The sequence below is a fragment of the Mauremys reevesii genome, linkage group 14, assembly GCF_016161935.1.
Source record: "Mauremys reevesii isolate NIE-2019 linkage group 14, ASM1616193v1, whole genome shotgun sequence".
NCBI lineage: Eukaryota > Metazoa > Chordata > Testudines > Geoemydidae > Mauremys > Mauremys reevesii.
Genome location: NC_052636.1, coordinates 8,052,162 through 8,062,718, shown reverse-complemented (window position 1 = coordinate 8,062,718; position 10,557 = coordinate 8,052,162). Strand labels below are relative to the sequence as shown.

The window sequence follows — 10,557 nt, the reverse complement described above, 5'->3', positions numbered from 1 at the left end:
GAACTCCAGTCAGTCTGTATCTCCTAAGGAATGTGGGTGAAGGATTCCAGCTGAATTAACGCCGCTCACCTGGGTTAGAAACATTTGTTTCTTTCGAGCAGATAGTGGGAAATGGGACATTAATTCAGAGCCAGGAGGCAAGGCAGAGGCTTCATGATCCTGATCTCCAGGAAGGGAGAGAGGATCCCCAGGAAGGAACAGAGCTTCCTTTAGACTCAAGCTGGGTCTCCTGGAAGTTGGAAAAGACCCTTGGTCACTGAGGATCTCATGGGATCGTGCTGCTCCAGAGGCTCCAGAGTCCTGGGTGCGGGGAGGGTGTCACTGCACAGTCTGAAATGGAAGGGAGGACCCTGGAAGGGAAGGGGAGGAACAGAAAATGGAGAGGAATGAAACAGAATAAACGCCTCTTCTCTCTCCCCTCCCCGACCCAGCAAGAACTGTTATCAGTGGGGAAACTCCCCACCATGAATGGCAGAGACCACAGAGACATTTGCCTCATGCTGAGAAGTAAGGTGACCAGACACCAAGTGTGAAAAATCAGAGGCTTTCACCCGATGCATTGGTGGTATAGTGGTGAGCATAGCTGCCTTCCAAGCAGTTGACCTGGGTTTGATTCCCAGCCAATGCAATGATGTGATGATTCCTCCACTGGGAATTGGTTTAATTTCATTCATATTGTTTCAGTTTATCAATGGAATGAAAGAATCAGTGTCCCAAATCCCAACAGGTCATTAAACACCCAGTGGAGGAAGAAAGGGGTGGGACTATATAATAAGCAGTTGGAGTCATCTTGGTATTACAATGCTTGGTTTATTTTTTTTTAAAATTCCTTTACTTCCCTCTCCCGTTTAGACTCAGAGCCTTTAAGGTCAGAAGGGACCAGTGTGATCATCTAGTCTGACCTGCTGCACCTTGCAGGCCAAAAGACCCCACCCACCCACTCCTGGAATAGACCCGGGAGGGGAGGCAGCTCTGTGCACTGCCCCTACCCCAGGCAGCACATGGAGGCCCTCTGCTCCTCCCCACAACGGGTGTGCAGAGATGTGCCAGCAGCACTAAGGTGGCTCCTGCCCACTCTACATCCGCCCTCCGTGCCGCTCCCAGAAGTGGCTGGCATGTCCCAGCATCCCCTGGGGGGGGAGTGTCTCCACGTGCTGCCCCTGCCCGAGCACCAACTCTGCAGCTCCCATTGGCCAGGAACTGTAGCCAATGGGAGCTCTGGGGGCAGCGCCTGCAGACAGCAGCACATGGAGATCCCCTGGCCCCACTCATCTAGGAGCTGCTGCCAGAGGGTTGTGTGTACCGGTCACTTTGGGAGCTGCACCCCCCCCCCCCCCCCCCCCCCCAGCCCCCACCCCCAATTACACCCACAGCGTTGGGTGTCGTCCTTTAACCAGAACCATCCTTCTTCTCCTGGGCTGCAAGTAGCCACCCCTAGGAAGACAAGAGGCAGGCATAGGATTCTGCCAGGTAAGTGTCTCCCAGCACCGCGATGGACGGTGCGATGAAGGTAAGTCTTCCTGAGGCACAATGAACTGCAACGCAGCGAACCACTGGCCAGACGGTCGGGGCGAAGGGCGTTCACTGGAGGTACAAGCTTGTGAGTGACTCCTGAGCACAGGGCCCCTTCCCGTTTTAAGGACCTGCTCCTCATGGCCTGCGACTGGAGATGACTTGGCTGCATCTGGTGGGTCACACTCCACCTCAGCCAGTGTCCATGCTCTGGGTGTGTGATCGCTGCCTAATGAGAGTCCCAGACACCTTGTCTATCTAGCAGCTCTTCTGATCTTCCAGCTGTTCAACCAGCCCCTTCATCCCACAAGCATGGCAGGAGGGAGCGGGAGGGGGAGGGAGAAAGCCACTTCACAGGCATTCAGAGAGGCAGAGGAGACAAAAATGGGAATGGGAGAAGTATAACAGACCTATTGAGCATAGAAATCACTGCTGCTCCTAAAACAGCAGGGACAGGCCACTAGGAGCTGGGAAAAATTAAGCTACCATGTTTCTGAACCAGGGACCTTTTGCGTGTTAGGCAAATATGATAACCACTACACTACAGAAACTCTGTTATAAGGCTCTGCCCTTCCCTTCATAAGAACAGAAGAATGGCCAGACTGGGTCAGACCAAAGGTCCATCCAACCTCATATCCTATCAGTCAACAGTGGCCAATGCCAGGTGCCCCAGAGGGACTGAACCTAACAGGTAATGATCAAGTGATCTCTCTCCTGCCATCCATCTCCACCCTCTGACAAACAGAGGCTAGGGATACCATTCCTTACCCAGGCTGCCTAATAGTCATTAATGGACTTCACCTCCATTAATTTATCTGCAAAAATAAGGGTACTTGTGGCACCTTAGAGACTAACAAACTTATTTGAGCATAAGCTTTCATGGGCTAAAATCCACTTAATCAGATGCATACAGTGGAAAATACAGCAGGAAGATATATATATACACAGAGAACATGAAAAAAATGGGTGTTGCCATCCACACTATAATGAGAGTGAGCAGTTAAGGTGAGCTATTATCAGCAGGAGAAAAAAACTTGTAGTGATAATCAGGATGGCCCATTTCCAACAGTTGACAAGAAGGTGTGAGTAACAGTAGGGGGACAAATAAACATGGGGAAATAGTTTTACTTTGTGTAATGACCCACCCATTCCCAGTCTTTATTCAAGCCTAATTTAATGGTGTCCAGTTTGCAAATTAATTCCAATTCAGCATCTCTCGTGGGAGTCTGTTGTTGAAGGTTTTTTGTTGTAATATTGCGACTTTTAGGTCTGTAATCGAGTGACCAGGGAGATTGAAGTGTTCTCTGGCTGTGTTTGAATGTTATAATTCTTGATGTCTGATTTGTGTCCATTTATTCTTTTATGTAGAGACTCTCTGGTTTGGCCAATGTACATAGCAGAGGGGCATTGCTGGCACATATCACATTGGTAGATATGCAGGTGAATGAGCCCCTGATGGCATGGCTGATGTGATTAGGTCCTATGATGGTGTCCCCTGAACAGATATGGGGATAGAGTTGGCAATGGGCTTTGTTGCAAGGATAGGTTCCTGGGTTAGTGTTTTTGTTGTGTGGTTGCTGGTAAGTATTTGCTTCAGGTTGGGTGGCTGTCAGTAAGCAAGGACTGACCTGGCTCCCAAGATCTGTGAGCGTGAGGGATTGTCCTTCAGGATGGGTTGTAGATCCTTGATGATGCACTGGAGAGGTTTTAGTTGGGGGCTGAAGGTGACGGCTAGTGGGGTTCTGTTACTTCCTTTGTTGGGCCTGTCCTGTAGTAGGTGACTTCTGGGTACTCTTCTGGCTCTGTCAATCTGCTTCTTCACTTCAGCAGGTGGGTACTGTAGTTGTAAGAACGCTCGATAGAGATCTTGTAGGTGTTTGTCTCTGTCTGAGGGGTTGGAGCAAATGCGGTTGTATCTTAGAGCTTGGCTGTAGACAATGGATTGTGTGATGTGGTCTGGGTGAAAGCTGGAGACATGTAGGTAAGTATAGCGTTCAGTATGTTTCCGGTATAGGGTGGTGTTTATGTGACCATCGATTAGCACAGTAGTGTCCAGGAAGTGGATCTCTTGTGTGGATTGGTCCAGGGAGAGGTTGTAGGTGGGATGGAAATTGTTGAAATCATGGTGGAATTCCTCAAGGGTTTTCTTTTCCATGGGACCAGATGATGAAGATGTCATCAGTGTAGCACAAGTAGAGTAGGGGCATTAGGGAACGAGAGCTGAGGAAGCGTTGTTCTAAGTCAGCCATAAAAATGTTGGCATACTGTGGGGCCATGTGAGTACCCATAGCAGTGCCGCTGACTTGAAGGTACACATTGTCCCCAAATGTGAAATAGTTATGGGTGAGGACAAAGTCACAAAGTTCAGCTGTGACATTATCGGGGATACTGTTCCTGACGGCTTGTAGTCCATCTTTGTGTGGAATGATGATGGAGCGTCTACATAGCCAGACAATCCTGCTGTCAGGGTGCCAATGCCTGAGATGATGGGGCATCCAGGATTTCCAGGTTTATGGATCTTGGGTAGCAGATAGAATAACCCTGGTTGGGGTTCTAGGCTGTCTTATTGCCAAGAGACGGAGAAACTCGGCCAGCCGCAGGGGTGCATAACACCGCCCTAGTGTGGGGTGACAGCGCCTCCAAGATCCTGACACCCTATTGGTTCCACTGCTGGTTGTTTTCCTTTTCCAGTGGGACTTTGGGCAAGTTGCTCCCCCCTCTAGGGCTCCGTCCCCAGCAGGCAAATGGGGATTTCGTACCTTCCCGCTATTGGAAAGTGCTGGGAGAATCCCCCAGCCAAAGTTGCTCTGACAGCGCTAAGCAGCATCTGACCATTCAAGGTCAGAGCGCACTGCCCAGGAGGAGGAGTGTCTGGCTCTGGGGTTTCACTTCAGCCCAGTCTAGAGAGAGGGGCCCAGCCATGGGGTTTGGCTCAAGAAGACCAAGTCTCCAATTCGTTAAGGGCGTTTTGAATTCCAGTCCTGAGCTCCAAAGTGCTTGGTGTCATTTGCACATTTTAGAAGCATGCTCTCCACTCCATTTTCCAAATCATTCATGAAACTATTGAATAGTACTGGACCCCGGACTGATCCCTGCCGGACCCACGAAGTGCCCCCTCTCTGTTGGGCAGCCAACCATGGAGAAGGGCCCTTGGAGTCTGGGCTTTCAACCAGCTGTGCACCCTCGTGACACTTATTGAATCTAGACCTCATTTCCCTTGTTTGCTTGTGAGAATGTCCTGCGGGACTGTGTCAAAAGCCTTAGTGACCCCAAGATAGATCCCATCTACTGTTTACCCACCTCCACTAGGCCCGGAACCCTGCCAAAGAAGGAAAGAGGCTGGGTTTGGGATGATTTGTTCTTGACAAATCCATGCTCACTTGTCCTAAGAACCAAATTCTCCTGTAGGTGCTGCTGACAAACTGTTTAAGAATGTATTGCAGTATCTCTCCAGCTATGGAAGTGAGGCTAGCTAGTCTGTAAGTCCCAGGGGTCTCTTTGTTCCCCTTTGAAAGATAGGTCCTGTCTTGTTCATGGATGGGAAGATGTTCTTTTTCAGGGATCTCAGATGAGAACTGGGGCACAACACCTGGTTTGTTAAGGCCACAAAAATGGAGGCAGGAACCTCTTCTCTCCTGCTGGCAAAGAACCCCAGGTACCTAAAAGACAGAGACTCACACCCCTGAATGGGCTTTAGAAAAGGCAGTGGTTAAAAAGTTTGGCCCCGACCATTTCTTGTTTCCGCAGACTAGACATTTTAGCAAACTTTAGATTTCCTTGGAGTTAAACACCATGAAACTCCCCTTTCTCCTTCACAGAGGGCTTTATCGCCCCTTATCTCACTCAGGCTCATGACTGCCCAGAGTTTGAGAACTGTCCCTTTTCCCATTGGGCAGATGGGGAGGAGCCTGAGGTATAGAGAAGGGAAGTGACCTGTCACCAGATGCATCAGACTGAACAGGTTTCAAACCTCCAGGAGGCTCTTACCTTCTAAACAGGGTCGGCTGTTTTCTAGTAAAATCACTAAAAGGGAAGGAGAAAACTCGAAAGAGGTTCCTCCTGGCGCTCACGTCCGTGAACCCGAATACTCTCTCAGTCCTCAGAGAGAGACCTGGAGAAGGAGACTTGTTGGAGCAAAGCCACAGGGGTCTCTGAGGTCTCCCTGGCCCCTCGCCCCGGTCCTGCCTGGCTGATGTCAGCATCTCTCTGTGAGGTCACCACCTCCCCACCACCTTTGACCAATAGTCTGAGGGCCTGCAAAAGGCCTTTGTGATGTCACTGCCACACCCCTCCCTTGCTGGGCTAATGTCCTGCCCCTGGCCAGGCACTTTGGAGGTTTGAGCTACTCCCTGTGGATCACCCCACTCAAGGAGCATTCGTTCTAGGCAGCAAGCCGGCTAGACAGGGAAACATCAGACGCTGCTCCCAATGCTACACTCAGATTTTCAGAAATGAGTCGACTTTATGGCCAGAAGAGACCATTAGAGCATCTAATCTGACCCCCTGCATATCACAGGCCTCCTGTATGACACAAGAGCTATTTTGGGGGCAAACACATTCCAGAAAGGCATCTAGTCTTCATGAAATGACATCAGGAGATGGAGAATCCATCACTTTCCTTGGTAGCTTGTTCCTGTGGTGAATCATCTTGACTGTTGAATATTTGTGCCTTAGTTGTAATATGAATTTGTCTCTTTTCACCTTCCAGCCATTGGGTCTTGTTATTCCTTTCTCTGCTATTTTAAAGAGTCCTTTAATACCCAGTATTTTCTCTCCATTAAGGCACTTCAAGACTTCAATGAAGTCACCTTTCAATCTTCTTTTGATAAGCTAAGCAGGTTGAGCTCTTTCAATAGCTCACTAGAAGGCATTTTTCTCCAGCCCTCAGAACATTTGGTGGCTCTTTGCTGCCCCAGCTCCAATTTCACAACATCTTTTTCAAACAAGGACACCAAAACTGAAGGCAGTATTCCAGTATCAGTCTCACTGATGCCGTGTCAGGGGCAGGGGGTGCGGGGCTGGCTGGAGGCAGGGCAGGGGGATGCAGCAGGGGTTGGCTGGAGCCGGGGCGTGCGGGGCTGGCTGGAGACAGAGGCTGGCTGCAGGGAGGGCAGGGGGTGGAGGGTTGCTGAAAATGTACTGAGAGGTATTTTAAGGTGAAGATAACACCATGGTTACCAGGTGACTGGCACATCCTGGGTTAAAGAAAGGAAGGGACCTGGAGTTAATAGTCTGAAGTATTTGTGTTACCAACCCTGTCACTGTCTGACCCCCCTTCAGTGCGGAGCAGGTGTGTACGTTGCTGTGTGGAACGCACAGACTCCTGCAGAGCAGGGACAGCTGTTTCCATGGCAGAGAGCCTGGCACTTAAGAGACTTTCTTGACTTGTATCAGAGGGGTAGCCGTGTTAGTCTGGTTCTGTAAAAGCAGCAAAGAATCCTGTGGCACCTTATAGACTTACAGACGTTTTGCAGCATGAGCTTTCGTGGGTGAATACCCACTTCTTCAGATTCAAGTGGTGCATCTGAAGAAGTGGGTATTCACCCACGAAAGTTCATGCTGCAAAACGTCTGTTAGTCTATAAGGTGCCACAGGATTCTTTGCTGCTTTTCTTGACTTGCTGTTTTGAAGCAATTCAGTAAAATAACGGTGGAGCTACAATGTCCGGTCCAAAATTTCAGCCCCCCTGGTGCAAAAACGCTATTTTAGGATCTAAACAGGAGGCTTCCAGCGCTAGGACACCTGACCAGAGAGCTCAGTGGGGGCGTAACAGCTGCTGACTCTGAGGTTCCTGGGCTAAATCCACTTGCAGGTGGAGGCGTTTCGATTTATTTGATCGATAATGAGGAAGGCGAAGATTTAATCGCAGGTATTTTTAGTAAATGTCATGGACAGATCACGGGCAAAACCCAAAAGCTCATTGCCCATGACCCGGCCATGACTTATACCATAAATACCCCTCATTGAATCTTGGGGAGGGAGGCCCAGGGGGTCCGTGGCACCAGCTGTGGGCGCAGGGAGTCCAGGGGGCCCGTGGCACCATGTACTGGGGGAGAAGCCCCGGGGACCCACTGCCACTTCAGAGGCTGCCAGGTGAGGGGAGCCCCAGAGGCCAGCCCTGCTCCGGCCACCTCGGGACAGGTGCCAGGAGCCACTGAGCTGTGGCTGCTCCTGCACCCTTGGAAGCACTGCTCAGGCTGCCCCCAGGCCAGCTGCTGGGGCAGCCACGGAGTCAGCCACAGTGGCCACTGCAGAAGCCACAGAATCTATGACTTTTGCAGCCTCTGTGACACAGAGGGATCCCTAATAAAGAGACAAACCCCTCCCTGCTGTGACTGCAGTTCCTGGAAGGAAAGAGAAGAACAGAAAGTGAAGAGAGAAGGAAAGAGAGATTCCCTGTCACCTCTCCCCTGCTGCCTCCCTCCTTGTATTCTGTAACCCCATCTCACTGGGTTCCCTGTGCTGGTGCCATGGGGGTGACACTAGAGTTCTGGGGATTTGTGGGGAAGGGAAGGGGGCTCTTCACTTCTCAGCATTTCACACAAATTTGTCTTTGAGCTGAAATTTCTCCTGTTAGGCCTCTGTCAGACCTGTACCCCACCCTGTTTGCGGGCGGGGGGAGATGTAAATTGCCGAGCAGGCAGAGAAGTCGCCCATAAAGGGTCATATTGATCTGGTGACTGGTTCTGACCTGGGTCACACGTCCTCTGACACAGGCTCATGTGCAGAACATGGGAGCTCTGGCTTGTCCTAAATGCTGTAGACTGTGAGTTCCTGTAAAGGGAAGGGGAGAGGGAGCAAGAGGAGAGAGGCAGAGACATTGGAGACGAGGAATTGGGGGGAGAAGAAGGAGAGAACAGAGAGACAATAAATGATTGAAGCAGAACAGGTGTCCCAACTCCATCTTGCTCATCACAGGTGACATTGGAGACGAGGCAGAGACATTGGAGACGAGGAATTGGGGGGAGAAGAAGGAGAGAACAGAGAGACAATAAATGATTGAAGCAGAACAGGTGTCCCAACTCCATCTTGCTCATCACAGGTGTTCACAGAGACAGGTAGTTGCAGGTTTTCCAGTGTCAAGTCTGAACTTTGATTCTAACAATTTGAGTTCAAATATCAAGGGGATCTCCACATACCTGATCTCTTCCCCCCTCCACTTTTTTGTATTAATTTTTATTTTGACGTGTTTGGCTTAACCGTGATCTTCCCCTTCCCCACCTGTATTGCAACTTGGGGGTTATGTTTATTTTGCCTCCCTTTTGTTCATGTCATTATAATTGTAACAGCAAAGGAATCTGCAGGAGCAAAAACTGACTCAAAACTTCATTTCCCCAACATGCAGGAACATCCTACAAACAGCTCACGCAGCTGGAATCATAACACGCAAGGACAGGGGATGGGAGATGCAGGTTTCCAGGGGTTCTGTCTTTCTCAGATGACACATTCCAGCCCCTTGTGTGCCTCCATCCTGTATGACCTGCTGGACTCTGACACATTTATTGTCTCATTCTATAGATAATGTGATTGTAACACAATGTGACTGAAATTAAACCACTTCCAGATGAGGAAACAACAAAAGAGAAAAGCCATTATTGCATTGGCTGGGAATAAAACCCAGATCAACTGCTTGCAAAGCACCTACACACACCACTATACCACCAATGCAGCTGGCAGGAGTAGCTTTCCTGCAGGCTCTCTGTGCTGGCAGAGGGAGTGAGACATGCCCACAGAGTTAGCAAGTAGGGTGGATGGGCTGGAAGCTGCCTGACAGCTGAGAGCAGAGTTAGGATCCCAGAGTGACTGAAAGGGAGCAAAGGTGAAAACAGATCTCACTGGGAGCTGGCCGCACACCCTCCCCACCCCTAGGAGAGGGGAACTGAAGCTCAACTTCAATCACAGAAAAATCTTCCCTGAGAAGGAAGGGGACAGCTTGTTTTAAAGACCAGGTTTGTGTTTGTTCCTGCTACATACGGAGAGGCTGGGTAGTGCTGATTCCAGCCCCCAGACTCTGGGAGGATAAGGAACAAATTCAGGCTGCCAGTGACCTGCAAGAGGGAGATGATTTTTTGACAGTGACGGACGCCTGGTCCTAAAGGCCTTTGTCTGCCCCCTTCCAGTGACTGTTTTGTACAGGAATGCAGCCCCCACTCCTGGGTCTCTCCTGGGGAAATAATGTTTCTGTGCAAAACACCAAAGCTTTTAACAGAAAGGAAGAAAAGGAAATGGCCACATGATGGGACTAGGACATAAGGAATGAAACACAAGATCCTTCTCCATGTGCATTGACTTTTAACCTTGTTTGTGGTGGTTTTGTATCCATGTTGGTTCCAGGGGTCCCCTGGGGCGCTGGGCATTGGCCACTTTCGGGAGAGTGGGCTAGATGAACTGGTCTGACTCAGTGTGGCTGTTCTTATGTTCTAACTGCTGGTTATGGAAGAGACGACCTTCCAGGCTACACAGAACTGAAGAAGGGTGCTGGGTTAGCTCCACAGCTTGTCTCTTTCACCAACAGAGGTTGGTCCTCTGCAGGCTTTTACCCTCACCCGCCTTGTCTCTCTTGGACTCTGAAAAGTGCTTTCTCTCCACTCCCCTTGGAGAGACGTTAAGTTTCCCTTTGGGCAACTATCAGGCTGAAGCAATTGTATTGATTGTGACACTAGAATTGCAACAAAGAATCCTGTGGCACCTTATAGACTAACAGACGTTCTGCAGCATGAGCTTTCGTGGGTGAATACCCACTTCTTCAGATGCAAGTGGGTATTCACCCACGAAAGCTCATGCTGCAGAACGTCTGTTAGTCTATAAGGTGCCACAGGATTCTTTGTTGCTTTTACAGATCCAGACTAACACGGCTACCCCTCTGATACTTGACACTAGAATTGAAGATTTAATATTATAAATAAATGAGTCTAAACCTGAGGTTCTGGTTTTCACATTGGTTTTTCTAACTCAGTTCCCAATTCTCTTCTAGAAAGGCCTCCAGGCTGCCTGCCCCGCCCAGCAAAAGTGGCTAGGAGAAAGCCCACAATGCTGCTCTTTGAC

At 49.8% G+C, this 10,557-nt stretch overlaps 1 non-coding gene across 1 annotated transcript; it reads left to right on the top strand.

Annotated features, from left to right (window-relative positions):
* The first annotated feature begins 556 nt into the window (after window positions 1-556).
* Window positions 557-628, top strand: TRNAG-UCC. The gene has a single exon. It is a non-coding gene; the product is annotated as a tRNA-Gly (tRNA).
* The last annotated feature ends 9,929 nt before the right edge of the window (window positions 629-10,557 follow it).